This window comes from Thamnophis elegans, chromosome 5 (genome assembly GCF_009769535.1).
Source record: "Thamnophis elegans isolate rThaEle1 chromosome 5, rThaEle1.pri, whole genome shotgun sequence".
NCBI lineage: Eukaryota > Metazoa > Chordata > Lepidosauria > Squamata > Colubridae > Thamnophis > Thamnophis elegans.
In genome coordinates, this window is record NC_045545.1 from 57,215,215 (window position 1) to 57,228,900 (window position 13,686).

At 38.8% G+C, this 13,686-nt stretch overlaps 1 long non-coding RNA gene across 4 annotated transcripts in view; it reads left to right on the plus strand.

The window, feature by feature from the left end:
- The window catches only part of LOC116508830, a 172,371-nt gene extending 159,455 nt beyond the window's left edge, over nucleotides 1-12,916 (plus strand). For 2 of the 4 annotated variants that reach the window (XR_004255423.1, XR_004255427.1), the window contains one exon: nucleotides 12,390-12,916. This is a non-coding gene — a long non-coding RNA (uncharacterized LOC116508830). Of the gene's footprint in view, nucleotides 1-5,425; nucleotides 8,888-12,389 lie in introns of those variants that run through there. The other 2 variants (XR_004255426.1, XR_004255424.1) reach the window with 2 other exon arrangements.
- Nucleotides 12,917-13,686: the final 770 nt, after the last annotated feature.

The following is a 13,686-nucleotide window of genomic DNA, read 5'->3' on the forward strand; positions in this document are numbered from 1 at the left end:
CAATCAATCAGAAAAGGGCTGGAAGGGACTTGGAGGTTTTCTAGTCCAACACTTGCTCCAGCAGGAGATCCTATACCATTTCAGACCCTGGATGTCTAGTCTTTTCTTAAAAACCTCCAGTGATGAAGCACTCACAACTTCTAAAGACAAGCTATTCCATTGGTTAATTGTCCTCACTGTTAGGAAGTTTCTCCTTAATTCCAGGTTGCTTCTCTCCTTGATTAGTTCCCATCCATGGTTTCTTCTCTTGTTGTTCTATATATTGTATACAGCATGTACAACAGCTCAGTGCATATATTCTGGAGAGAGAGAATTTCCCTGATGATGGACTCCAAAACAAACCCGAAAGCTTGAAAGAATAAACCTTTTCTTCCGGTGACTGGTTTAGACTGGATCCTGCAACATTGTCCTGGACACGTATATTTACTTTCATTTGTGAAATGGTTATGACCCATGCAAATGAAAAGCTCTTAAAAGTTAAAAGTATTTAGGAGATATAGCTGGTGACATTGATTCAAGGATAATCTAGCTGTATAAGTGAGAGATGAAATATAATGACTGGTAAGGAAAGGCAAGTAGAACAAGGGGACCAAAATATGTATTGGAAATTGATATTGTAAAACTAGGCACAATTATATTATGTCTGAAATCAGGGTCAACACTAAAAGAAACAAAATATTTCAAGATGAATTGACTCTTCTGATACACTGCTGGATGTATCATAAGCTAAACATTTCTGCTGACAAAGGACTCTCAGTATAATTATGTGATCCATTCAAATAAAATGAATAAAACATTATGAGGTATTCTCAGTTTGTACTGGTGACAGTGGTAACCCATTGCAAAACAATGTTCAACAATTGCTTGAATTAGCAAAATGTCACACATTGAACAAGGTACCTCAGACCCTCCCATTCCTCACATTTACTCACAAAGGCTGAGTTACAACCAGACAGTCAATGCATGTACTGTATATAGCAATTCTGAGCAGACTAGAGGAGACCTTCATATTAACTGGAAAATACAAGCTTCAAAGAAATGAAGAAAGGGGGAAAAAATCCCAGGCCTAGCACATACTCGTGAGTCCTGCTATTGCTGACAATAATGAGTCCAATGTTAAGGAAAGTACTGGAGGATGATAAATGAAGTCATCAAGAAGATGCACAACAGAAAAAAATAATTTGGAAACATTGCTGGAAGATACAAGCAAGATGGAGACTGGAAATAGTGATATGGTTTTGCTGAGGTAAGTACCAGAAGAAGCAGGAAGTCAAGCAATGCTCAACTGGGAGGCAGTAATTCTACAAAAAAGAGTCTGCATCTGATATTCAGTAATAATAATAATTTGTTAAATTTGTATGTCAACCAATGTCTAGTGATTCCAGGCAGTAGGAATGAAATTAACTTTCTCTGAGACTGGAAGTGAAGAAAGGTCCCAATCTGGAGCCAAGAAAACCATCAATTTGCACTGTTAATATAGAGCATTTTATTTTTCTAAATAGAGAGATTGCCCCAAATTCAGCTGCAGCAGCAGTCCATATCAAGGTGATGTGCAGTGGTGGGTTGCAGGCGGTATTCCCCAGTACGGGCGTACCGGTGCTTACCGGGAGCACCGGGTACCGTTCCGGTACAGTGCTACGGAGGGTCCACCTGCCCACCCACCATCCTTACCAGTATTTGTGTTCTCTTGCACATGTGCATAGAGCGCACGACACCTGCCTAATGCTCCGCCGAGCAACTGGAGCATCACAGAGGCATTGCGGAGCATCGCAGGAGGTAAGGAGGCATGTGGGTGTTGCGCATGGGTGTGCGTGTGCTGTGCATGTTCATGTGGTGGATGCCAGGCCTCGATGCACCATACCAGTTGCAACAGGATGTGGAACCCACCACTGGTGATGTTTTTGAAAGAATAGGTCTGCTCTGCACAGATTGATTAATCTATGTAGAATTTTGTACTAGGAAAGCTTTGAAGGGTCAATCTAAGAATGATTTAAGTGTTCTTAGACATAAGGGAAGCTAATCTTGTGCAAACTTTCACCAGTCATCCTGATATATTCTATATTCAACATCTCTTGTCTGACCCTAATTCAAGAACAATTTCAAATGTAACTAAATTTGCTGTAAGAGCAGATTATTCCACCAATCAGCAGACATTTCACTATATTAGTTCAGAATCAATGTGTATCAGGAGCCCATTCAGCAACCCAATCCATCAGTCTTGTAGCCTCCGTGTCTCTTTGTGTAAATTAATACAAAAGTTGAGTAGAGGAGGAATAGAATAGAATAGAATAGGCCTTTATTTGACCAAGTGTGATTAGACATGCAAGAAGTGTGTCTCTGTTGCAGAAGCTCTCAGTGTACATGCAAAACAACAGAATAATCATAATCATAATCATACCAATAGTAAGGGGGAATAAGAAGGATAATAATAATAATAATGCTACAGCCATACTACTTTGGTAAATAATGTGCAATGTTTCTAATTCTTTTTAAAATATGTTTACTGTTATTTTAGCCATGACTATAATAAATATTAAACAGTATTCTTAATAAAAAGCTCTGTGGTCTGTCCATAAATACTTCCACTGAAGAACAATCTATCCTCCTATGACAAACTTCTTATTATGAAAAACATTTATTCTTTTAGGAAGAATATACTAATACTTATTTGAAATCTAAATTTCAACTTATTCAGTTTTGCCTGGTCTTGTAAACTAAATGTTTAGCACTTAGACTATGAGAACTAAAGAATTGTTTGTTAACCAGTTGGGTGGCATTGCCATCTGCATAGCAGAACCATCCATAAACTTTATTCGAACTGTAAAATGTATGATAGAATTATATCTTTACCCCATCTATTATTTCATTTAAACAAAAATGAACCAAGAAATATCCAGAAAAAAAAGTCTTACCTTCCAGATAAGACTTATTTTCCAGATATCACATCTCTGTGATAAATATGGCAACAAATTGAACATCTGTATTATAAATGTTCACTTTATTGACATATATTATGTATTGCCTGCTTTGGCTTAAGAAAATGGAAAAAGCGATTGTGAAGGATATATCATCTGATATAGCTTAGGCAGGTAAACAAAGATTTATAAGAGCATGTCAGGTAGGACTATACAGATGGACCATGTCTGATGTACATCAACATCACATGTATTCAATCACCAACCACTTTTGTCCAACTTTCCTCTTGTTTTATAAATAGTGAAAATATCTCATCTATTTTCATATATAGATTCTCAGAAGCACCCTGTTTTGAACCTTTTCTCCAAATTTATATCTTTTGATATTCAGTGTTTTAGTTTAGAAATAGTATAAGGATGGATGGTAGTGGACTCTGTTAGTCACATCCCTATTTATGCTGCAGCATATTCTGTTTTGGTAAATTATGTGCTGATCGTCCGCACCAGAGTCTACAACATTTTAGAGAGTTACTGCAGTTATTAGTTATTTTGCCAGAATAGAAACAGAAGAAGCTGTGGCATTTGCCATGTTACCCAAAAGAAAGCCAAACAGAAAGGAAATATATTACTCATATGAGCCCCCTAAAGTTTTTGGCTGGGATAAGCAAATTAAGCTAATGAAAACATAGAAAAGGGATAATTTTTCAAGTTCAAAGATTTACTGTTTCAGCAGTAACCATATCTATCCCAATTTGGATCATTGGTTAGTGTCCCCTGGGGCTCATAGTCTTTGACTATCCAGTAGCTTCCCATTAATTTTAAAATTAAAACAAGGTATGAAAAGATACTGTATATGAATGCATTATTCAATGAAATTAGTGATATGAGAAACAGCCAGGGAAAATTTATATATGCATCAAAGCTCTCAGACCCATAATAAATAAGAATAGTTATACATAAAATACTAAATCTGTGGGAAAACAAATTAAAGGTTGAGATTGCTTTTAGAAATTATATTATAATGAAAGACAATATAATCTTATTTGACTTGTGAATATTTGTAAATATATTAATGATTTATGAATCCATCGAGTACTACCCACGGTCCTGAATGAAGGGGAAAAAAACACTATTGGGGTTTTGCATTTAGGAGTCAGCCAAACTCCTACAATCACACAGTATGGATTCTTATTCCAATTGAGAAAATGAATGTATTATTTCTGATCATTAGCAGACCCATTAGCCCAGTAGATTATAACCATATAGGAGCTGTATGCATGGCCAATGTGACAGAAAAGCATTTAGACTAAATGCTTTAGAAAGAGGCTTTAGAATGAGACATCTGTGTGTGGGACAGATATCTCCAAGTTTGCCATGACCTCTGAATGTAGAAAAGCCATCTCTCCAGAAAACATGATAATTTGTCATCCAACCTCTAGAAATGTCTTCAAATTGGCTATAAAGGGCCCATATGAGGAAGAGAATGGGGAGTGAAAGTGCAAGTCTGGTGTCTCTGCATCTAACTAAGGAGCTTGTTTGGGGGACACATAAACTTCCAATGTGTTCCTTCTCATTTATCTTGCAAGTGTAAATTCAGATAATTCAGTTATCATCCCAGCACTGGACAGCCCTTATGCTTAAAAAAAGAATGTATTTTTTCTTTCTGTTGCTCAATCTACAACTGAATTTCAATTGAGGAATGCAGCTGTGTCCTCCTGTGAGCTAACAAAAATGGCAGTAAAACTGTCACCAGCTGCTGCAGGGGATTGCTCAATAATGGTCTATCTTTTGATAGGGGATACTTTAAAAGAAAGACTTGGAAATGATTGCCAATATCTTGGAACTGAAAAAACAAAAACAAATCAAGACAAAATAAAACAAAAGAGGAATTGGGGTATGGCATGGCTTTTATTAAATGTAGCTTGCAGGCAAATGCAAACTATAGTACTACTGGCTCATAAGTCAGTGCATTGTTGAACCTTCTGGATGGCTGATTTAAGATTGTCCACATCTGTTGAGAAGATCTAAAGCACATTATTTCTATGTATTCTCCATGTGGAAAGAACATTTTTCATCTTATATTCCTGTGTCTCATTCCCTGAAGTAGGAATATAACAATTCTAATTGTTTGCTTCTAGCTGTGAATTTTGGGCTATGATCACTGCTTTTGGTCCTCCACCAACTTTCAATAGCACACACATGCACACATGTGAGCACACATACACACACACACACACACACACACACACATCTATATATATCATCTATATCTATATCTATATTTAGCTAGCTAGTTAGCATCACTGAGAAATTTGGGGGTAACTATAGATCTGAATAGGGAAGAATGATGCCATTTACATAAGATTTAATTTTATAAAGATGCTATAAGTATTTGCATATAAGATTTTGAGATGACATAAAACATTAAATACTACATGCTCTCTGTCTTTCTTTCTCTCTTTTATTAATATAACAGCAAAAAACAAAACATATTTCTATTTTGCTTTTAGCTATCATTCCTTTACAAGTGATATTTACAACTAGATGAGCTCAAACTTCTCTCTCTGTTCCTTTCACCTATGTGACGGATAAGCAGCGAAAGAAAAGATGGAAGCAATGAATCAAGGTTCCAGCTGTTTTCACCTGGTAAATCACTCTAAAATAAAGCTTTTTTTTTAGTTTTCTGAAACTTCCTGCTTCTGGCCAAGTCTATTTCTTAACCTAGATTGCTATCCAAAATAAATGCTGCTACTTATACGCTCCATACCTAATTTCCACTTTGAAATATAAAACAACTAATTATATCTGCTGAGGCTAGAAGAACTTAATATCTCCAATTTAAAACTTCACTCTCCCCTATGGAGACCATCTCACAGATTTATCTCACAGTTTCTCCTTTCTTCATTGGGTCTTATCCTAAGACTCCTTGATCCGGATTTGTCTAATTTAGAGTGTTTCCCTGGGCAATTCCTGGAAAAAGACATCAAACTTTTTACAGCCAATGCTGACTACATTCATCTTAGTTTGTCAACCATTACACTTCTCTCTCTCTCTCTCTCTCTCTCTCTCTCTCTCTCTCTCTCTCTCTCCTTCCCCAAAGTTTCATTTTTCTTGTCATAAGTCGTTTTTTAAAGATTTTGCCTGTGCTTAGCAGCCCACACCTTTCTCCTTTGAGAAAAATCTTGCTGTGGGAAATTAAGCTTCCTCCTACTCACAGCTTTTACTTATCAGTTAACCAGAACAGCATGTCTATTGGGATTTCTGGGTAGCTACATGGCAGGATACTAAACAGCCATGGGCTACAGCAGTTTGTCAAAGATGATACAAGCTATCTAAGACTTAATGTGAATAATGCAATAATAAAGACTATGCACCTATGTGACTGGAAAGAAAACCAATATTTGTTTATAAATATACATGTTAACAACTTTTATCTACCTCCACTACCCTTTGAAGTACCTAACATATAAAGTAGATTGCCTTCCAGATATATTAAAGATGCACAAATAATATTGAAGACCCTCAGTGAAAAATAAGGTACTTTAAAAATAAATTGCAGGAGCAGATCATTTTAAAATGTAATAGAAGAATTAGGATTCCCACACTCCCAAGTTTTGAAGAGTCATATAAGTGGTTTATGTGGAATATACTTCAGTTAAAGAGGCATCTTAGCCAAGTGAGAGACTATGTATTTCTCATCCAGGTTGCATGGTAGAGACTTCATCTCTAGATCAAAAAAGTGCCAGAAGATGGGAAAGAGATCAGAGAAAATGGTTTGCAATTAGAAGAGATGACTTTTGGCTGGATGTCCAATCTTTCTAATTTAAGACAATTGTTTTCTGACTGGTTGAGTTTTATTTTGTTTTGGGAGTAGCTTAAATGTCATTTTTAGTTCTGTTACCAATTGTTAGACAGAAGAAAGCTAAAATGTATGTATCCATGAGGTTTCAGAATAGTAGGCTCTTAACAGCTATGTACTTTTTGTTGTTTAAAACTATTTATTCTATTCTGTCTACTCTAGAAACTGGTGAGATACAAGACTGTTTTCCATAGCGAATGTGTATTAGGTTAATTTTTCTTCAGTAGTCACATAATAAATAGATGTCTTCCAAATTTCATCAAAATATTGTAAATTTTCTCATATGCCCTAAATTGTACTGCCGATTTACCACTGATGTTTGCACAAGCTTAATACTCTGGTTATTCCAAGAGATCAAAATACTGATCACAGAAAACAATTACTTTTAAAACATTTGTGTGTTGGGAGTCATCTCACAGACACGTCTAATTGGGAAAGCAAATTTAATTTGATCAAATGTACAAAAAAGGAGCAAACACACACACAATAAAATTCCAATTGTTATGTTACATTGTGCTTGTTATATTATGTAGTCCTGTTATTTAAACAATTCAAGGCAGTGAACATATTCAACACCTTTCTCCTATTTTCCCCACTACAACAATGCTGTGAAGTGACTAGGACTGAGAGAAAGTGGCTAGTCCATTTTTATCCAGCTGGCAAAATTAGTTTAAATTCCAGGAAACAAAGCAAAGGATATTCTGGAAAGTGTTCAGAAACAGGCTGTTAGACTGGTTGTCCTTAGCCACTGTTTGCAATAATTAAAGGGACATGCTACTTGTGTTTGAGAAAGAACAAAATAAAAATAAAAATCCCAGCATATTCTTGGTAAAGAAAGAGATTTTTCTATTAGGGCGAAAATGATCAAATATCACAACCCTATCAATATATATGCCGTTGGCAGAATGCAAAGTAAACCCAATTTTAAAACATATTAAAATGTAGGCAGCTTGGATTTTGCTTCACTTGAAATGAAGGTAGAATGAACATTTTGAACTTTTCCATTCCTTTATATTATGTTTGTAAAAAGACCCTGTTCGTTTCTCCATCAGTAGAAACCCAGTTTGGAAGAAGTTGTTTAAAACTGTCCCACAGTTCTACAGTGACTCTCAGAAATAGCCTTTTCAGTGATTATTGCTTATCTAACCTCAACTCACCTCACCCCAACTTAACAAACATACACTGAACAAAACCAATAAAAAAACTTTAGTTCAGCTAGTAGAAATCTATAACTAAGACTTTTTGTAGTTGAATTCTCAGAACACCAATCAAGGAACATTCAAGCTTGGCTTGATCTACAAGGAGATCTTGTTCATATTTAGTATATTTCTCCTTTATTGGACCATTAACTAACCAAGAAATTTTACTGCAGTCTCTGACAATCTTGACACTCTCCAGATGTGTGGACTTGTTTCCCTAATTCCAATCCTGATTGTACAATTATGATAGATAATGTCTATATCAGTGATTGTGAAACTTTTTCGGCACCGAGTGCCAAAAAGGGAGCATGTGCACACTTGTCAGTTGTGCAATCTGGAAGAGGAGCTACAAAGGGGGCATGCACATGCGTGCACATGCTGGAAAATGAACTTCCGGTTTCCAGTTTCTGGCCACCTAGTCTTCCAGTTACTGATGCGCATGCGCACATGATGATCAGCTGGCTGCCATACATGCCCACGCTGGAAAACATTTCAGTTTCCAGCACTGCCCCACACATGAAGGACAGGTGATCATCACATGCGCATGCACACCAGAAACCCTGAAGAGGAACAGGCGATGCCGTGCATGTCAGGCAACATGGCTGTGCATGCCACTTCAGCGCACATGACATAGATTTGCCTTCATGGGTCTATATGCTTGGAAAGTATTCTGTGTACAAAAGGCTAATACACTGCTTATATTCCCTAAGAGAGGAAAATGCCTTGAGGGTCAGAGGGAGATTTATTTATTTAGGTTATTCAAATTATCCAAAATAGCACATTCCATAGTGGTTTCCCATATGGGAATCAGGATCTCCAAAAAGAATAATCTCGGCTTCAGATGGACCTGGACTCTAATTGCGCCGAGCCAGCCGGGGTACCGGGGGAGGGTCTTGAGCGACATCTCTGGATTGACTTTCAACCTGTTACTCCTGATGAAGTGGACAAGGCCATGGGAGTGGTGAGTTCTGCCACGTGTGCACTGGACCCGTGCCCCTCCTGGCTGGTCACGAACAGCAAGGAGGTGACACGGGGCTGGATCCAGGCGATGGTGAATGCCTCCCTTCGGGAGGGCTTCTTTCCTCCGGCATTGAAGACAGCGGTGGTGAGACCCCTCCTGAAGAAGCCATCTCTGGATCCAGCCATTTTGAATAACTATCGTCCAGTCTCCAACCTCCCCTTTGTTGGGAAGGTTGTTGAGAAAGAGGTAGCCTTTCAGCTCCGATGGTCCTTGGATGGAGCCGATTATCTGGATCCCTTTCAGTCTGGATTCAGGCCTGGCTTCAGCACGGAAACCACTTTGGTCGCACTGACCGATGATCTCTGGAAACACAGGGTGGAGGTCATTCCTCCATCCTAGTGCTTCTTGACCTCTCAGCGGCCTTCGATACCATCGACCATGGTGTCCTTCTGTGACGGTTACAAGAGGTGGGGGTGGGAGGCACCGTTTTTCAGTGGTTCTCCTACCTCTCAGACAGGTCGCAGTCGGTGTTGGTCTGGGGGCAGAGGTCAACCCCTAGGCCCCTGAAATATGGGGTCCCACAGGGTTCGGTCCTGTCCCCCCTCCTGTTTAACATCTACATGAAGCCGTTGGGTGAGATCATTCGGCGGCATGGGATAAAATACCATCAGTACGCGGACAATACACAGTTGTATCTGTCCGCCCCGTGCCAACTCAGTGAAGCGGTTGACATGATGTGCCAGTGCCTGGAGGCATCAGGGTCTGGATGGGAGTTAACAAGCTTGCGCTCAATCCAGACAAGACCGAGTGGCTGTTGTGTTTTCCTCCCAAAAATTTGGCTAGTACTCCATCACTCAGGCTGGGGGGTGAAATTTTACGCTCCTCAGATAGGGTTCGCAATTTGGGAGTCCTCTTGGACCCACAGCTGACCTTAGAACATCATTTGTCAGCTGTGACCAGGGGGGCATTTGCCCAGGTTCGCCTGGTGCACCAATTGCGTCCCTACCTGGACCGGGAGGCACTCGCAACAGTCATTCATGCCCTCATGACCTCAAGACTGGACTACTGCAATGCGATCTACACAGGACAGCCCTTGAAGAGCATTCAGAGACTTCAGCTCATCCAGAATGCAGCCGCGCGAGCGATTGTGGGTGCACCTCGGTACACCCACGTTATACCTATCCTCCGCGAGCTGCACTGGTTACCAATTGGTCTCCGGATACGCTTCAAGGTGCTAGTCGTCACTTATAAAGCCCTTCATGGTATTGGACCTGGGTACTTGAGAGACCGCCTGCTGCCAATTACCTCCCAAAGATCCATTAGATCACACAGAGTAGGCCTCCTCCGGGTTCCGTCTACCAACCAATGTCATCTGGCTACTACCCGGGGGAGGGCCTTCTCTGTGGCAGCTCCGGCCCTTTGGAACGAACTCTCCGCAGAGATTTGGACCCTCACCTCTCTCCAGGCCTTCCGAAAAGCCATTAAAACCTGGCTGTGTCGGCAGGCCTGGGGTCGATGAGTTCCCTTCCCCTCTCGAATCGTGTGGCTGTTGGTTGTTTTTTAAATGCCCTGTACTTTGTAGTTTTTGTGATTTTCCCTTCCCCTCCTTCGGGTTTGTGCGCCACCCTGAGTCCCGTAGGGAATAGGGCGGCATATAAATAAAATGAAACTCAAACTCAAACTCAAACTATATTTTGTAGATTTTTCCTAACATTTCCCAAAGCTGTGTGGAAGTGAGGTATTTTAGGCTTTGCAGCTTTCCTGCTAGAAATGTTCAGATTATTTATTATTTTTCATCTCCAAGACAAATATATTTGAAATTTAAAATGTTATAGTATTTAAACATTTAGTTTATTTTTATATTACTTAATAATATATTACATATTACATGTAATTCCATTACTCACTTAATATATATTATAAATGTTTGGCAAATAATGAATATATTCAAAAAATAAACAAATGAAAAATTAAATAGAGTGACCTACTCAAATTCAAATAGATGTTGTTTACAAAAATAATTTTCTAGAGCAATGATGGTGAACCTTTTGGGCACCGAGTGCCCAAACTGGAATGCATGTGCATGCATGTGCATGTATGCGCACCAGAGAACCAGAAACCCAAAGACCAGCTGGTGATGGCACACATGCCCACATAGAGGGCTCTGTGTGCCACTTCTGGTACCTGTGCCATAGGGTCACTGTTATGGTTCTAGAGCAATCAAATCAAGTTGTACAAATTAAAAATTGAAAGGCATCTCCAAAAGAGGATATTGCATTATATTGGTATTTCATCATGTAGGTGGCCTGGTGGCCTGGTGGTGAAGATACTGGTCTCCCGCTCAGAAGGTTGAGAGTTCAATCCTAGGTAGCAGATGTTTCTCTCCTAGGGTGCAAAGAAAAATATCTGCTGTGAACTCCACATGGCATCAGGAAAGGCATCCAGCTAGTAAACGCTCAGCTCCAGTTGCCCTGAATTACAGGGTCATAAAAAGGGAGGTTTTATTGGTATTTTGTTATGAACTGTACAGAACATGAACATCCACTAGAACAAAAATATTAGAAAAGCATGAACCATATTTAACAAGTATGTAATGCAAATATGCCTACTACATTTTGCAGACTCTCTGCATGAACTGGGGTCAGATTCTTTCTGTAGTCATTCTATTAAATTTCTGTATCAAGGAACATTTCTGCTTAATTCATCTACTTCCATTAGAAATCTCTTTTTGAGTCTTGCTTGTCTGCTCATGATGCTACTGAATAGACCTGATTTCTTAAAGCTTTTAGCTAGAGCTTCTACTTTCTTTATTTGCTGCAACCACTCAGGCCATCTTTTCACTGTGCATATGCATTCTTTTGCTTTCATGTCTTTGATGGAAAGGCACATGGAAAGGGGTTGCAAAAAGGGAAGGTTTCAAAAAGAAGCAGATGCTGCTCAATCAAGAGGCATTTCAAAGAAAGAGAAAGGATGGTAGGAGATAAAAGATCTTCTAAGGATAAACAGCAACAACTGTCAGGATCATAGATTTTTATATTATGCAATTCTGTTTGCATCTCCACATCACATGGTATATATTTTTGCTGAATTCCAATTTAGCGATATCAAATAACATTTATTTTTCCATATGCCATTCCTTCATTGCCCTGCTGTTATGTCCCTGTCCTGAATGGACTGTCAATCATACATTATCTTCCTCACACCTCTTCAGCTTATTTGTTTTATAATGTACATTATACAATGGTGTGTTTTGTGCAAATAAGGTTTAATTGGGCATCCCTATAATTGTTTTCTATGAATTTTTAAAATTATCATAAGAGACGTAACCATATTTATTGCAGGTGAAATATCATATTAATCAGATGCCTGATGGAAAAAAGGCAAAATATAGTTAGCCAGGAAACTAAGTCCCTGAATACCATAACAGAGAAATGAAGGTTTTTCATTCTTTCAAGGACTCTGCTCAAACTTGAAGAAGAATTTGACTTCTGCAGTGAATGATCTGGGAGCAGAAGATTTGGGACATATGATTTTTCTTTAACTTGTCTATCCCTTCCTTGTAGTGTTCCTAGTCAAGAAATCTGAGAGAAAGCAGATGAAAGGATGATATGCATAATATATCTGTTTGTGTTTGTATGCATGAACAGCTGCACCAATCAGTTAGAACTGAAGAAGCTTCTTCAATGGAAAGTGAATTTCTTTCAGAGGAAAAAAAAAACCAAGAAAGTTCAACTGTTTTGGAAAAAGCACCTTTGGTACAGTCATGACATGGATGATTGCATCTCTCCATAGATATTTAAACCTGTCCCATTATTCATTCTCATTTTAGGGTGTGGTGCCTTAAATACTGAATATATGTAAATACTGTTCTTCCTAGAAAAGTACAATCCTGATACTTGCATATTTTAAACTATATAGTTAAAATGCAGGTGAGCAACTCGCTTGTCATGCCAACTTAAACATTATACATTGCCCTTAAACAGCTAACACAATGAAATATCAAAAACTATTTTTGAGATGGTTGGGAAGGAAGTTATACTTTATTAAGAAGAACCCTGTTTCAAAGATTGTTATTTATTATGACCAGTTTGTAATTTTAGTTGTATATTTTCTATGCATGTACCACTCTCAAAAATAATATAATCCTATTTTTTATCCTGTAAATCTTAAATGCAACCTTAAGTGCACAGTTAACTCTGCTTATTTTTAATGTTTTATGTTTTTCTTCATTTTAGAACACCCATATTGTTCTCTCATAACATATTCCCTTATGCTTACTTTCAATGTCTTTTCTCTGTTATTCTTTTATTTGTTGTCTGGCTGTTAATGAGTATAATTGTCACATTCCAAGTATCCAGCACCAAAAACCCACAAGCATCAGTTTTTCTTTGAAGCATTTTATTCTGGAAAGCATGAAAACCCAGCCCTGAGTGCCATATGAACAAAGTCAGTGCTAACTGCGGCTTCTCTTCCACATCTTAAATTTACTTGCGCATGCCTACCTCACCCCCTTGACTTCTGGACACTGCAAACAGCCTGGAATCTTCAGCCATGTCTAAGCCAACACTCAGTTGCTGGCCTGCTCTCTGCACTGCAGCTGATCATCGCTTCGTTCCCAGCCGATCAGGTCTGATCCCCAGCTACTTCTCAACATGCGGAGTATCATCACAGATTCCACCTGGTGCCCCATGCTCACCTGTTCATTGGCCAATCCATTTGCCACAACCCAGCTGATCAGCACGGTGATTGTGT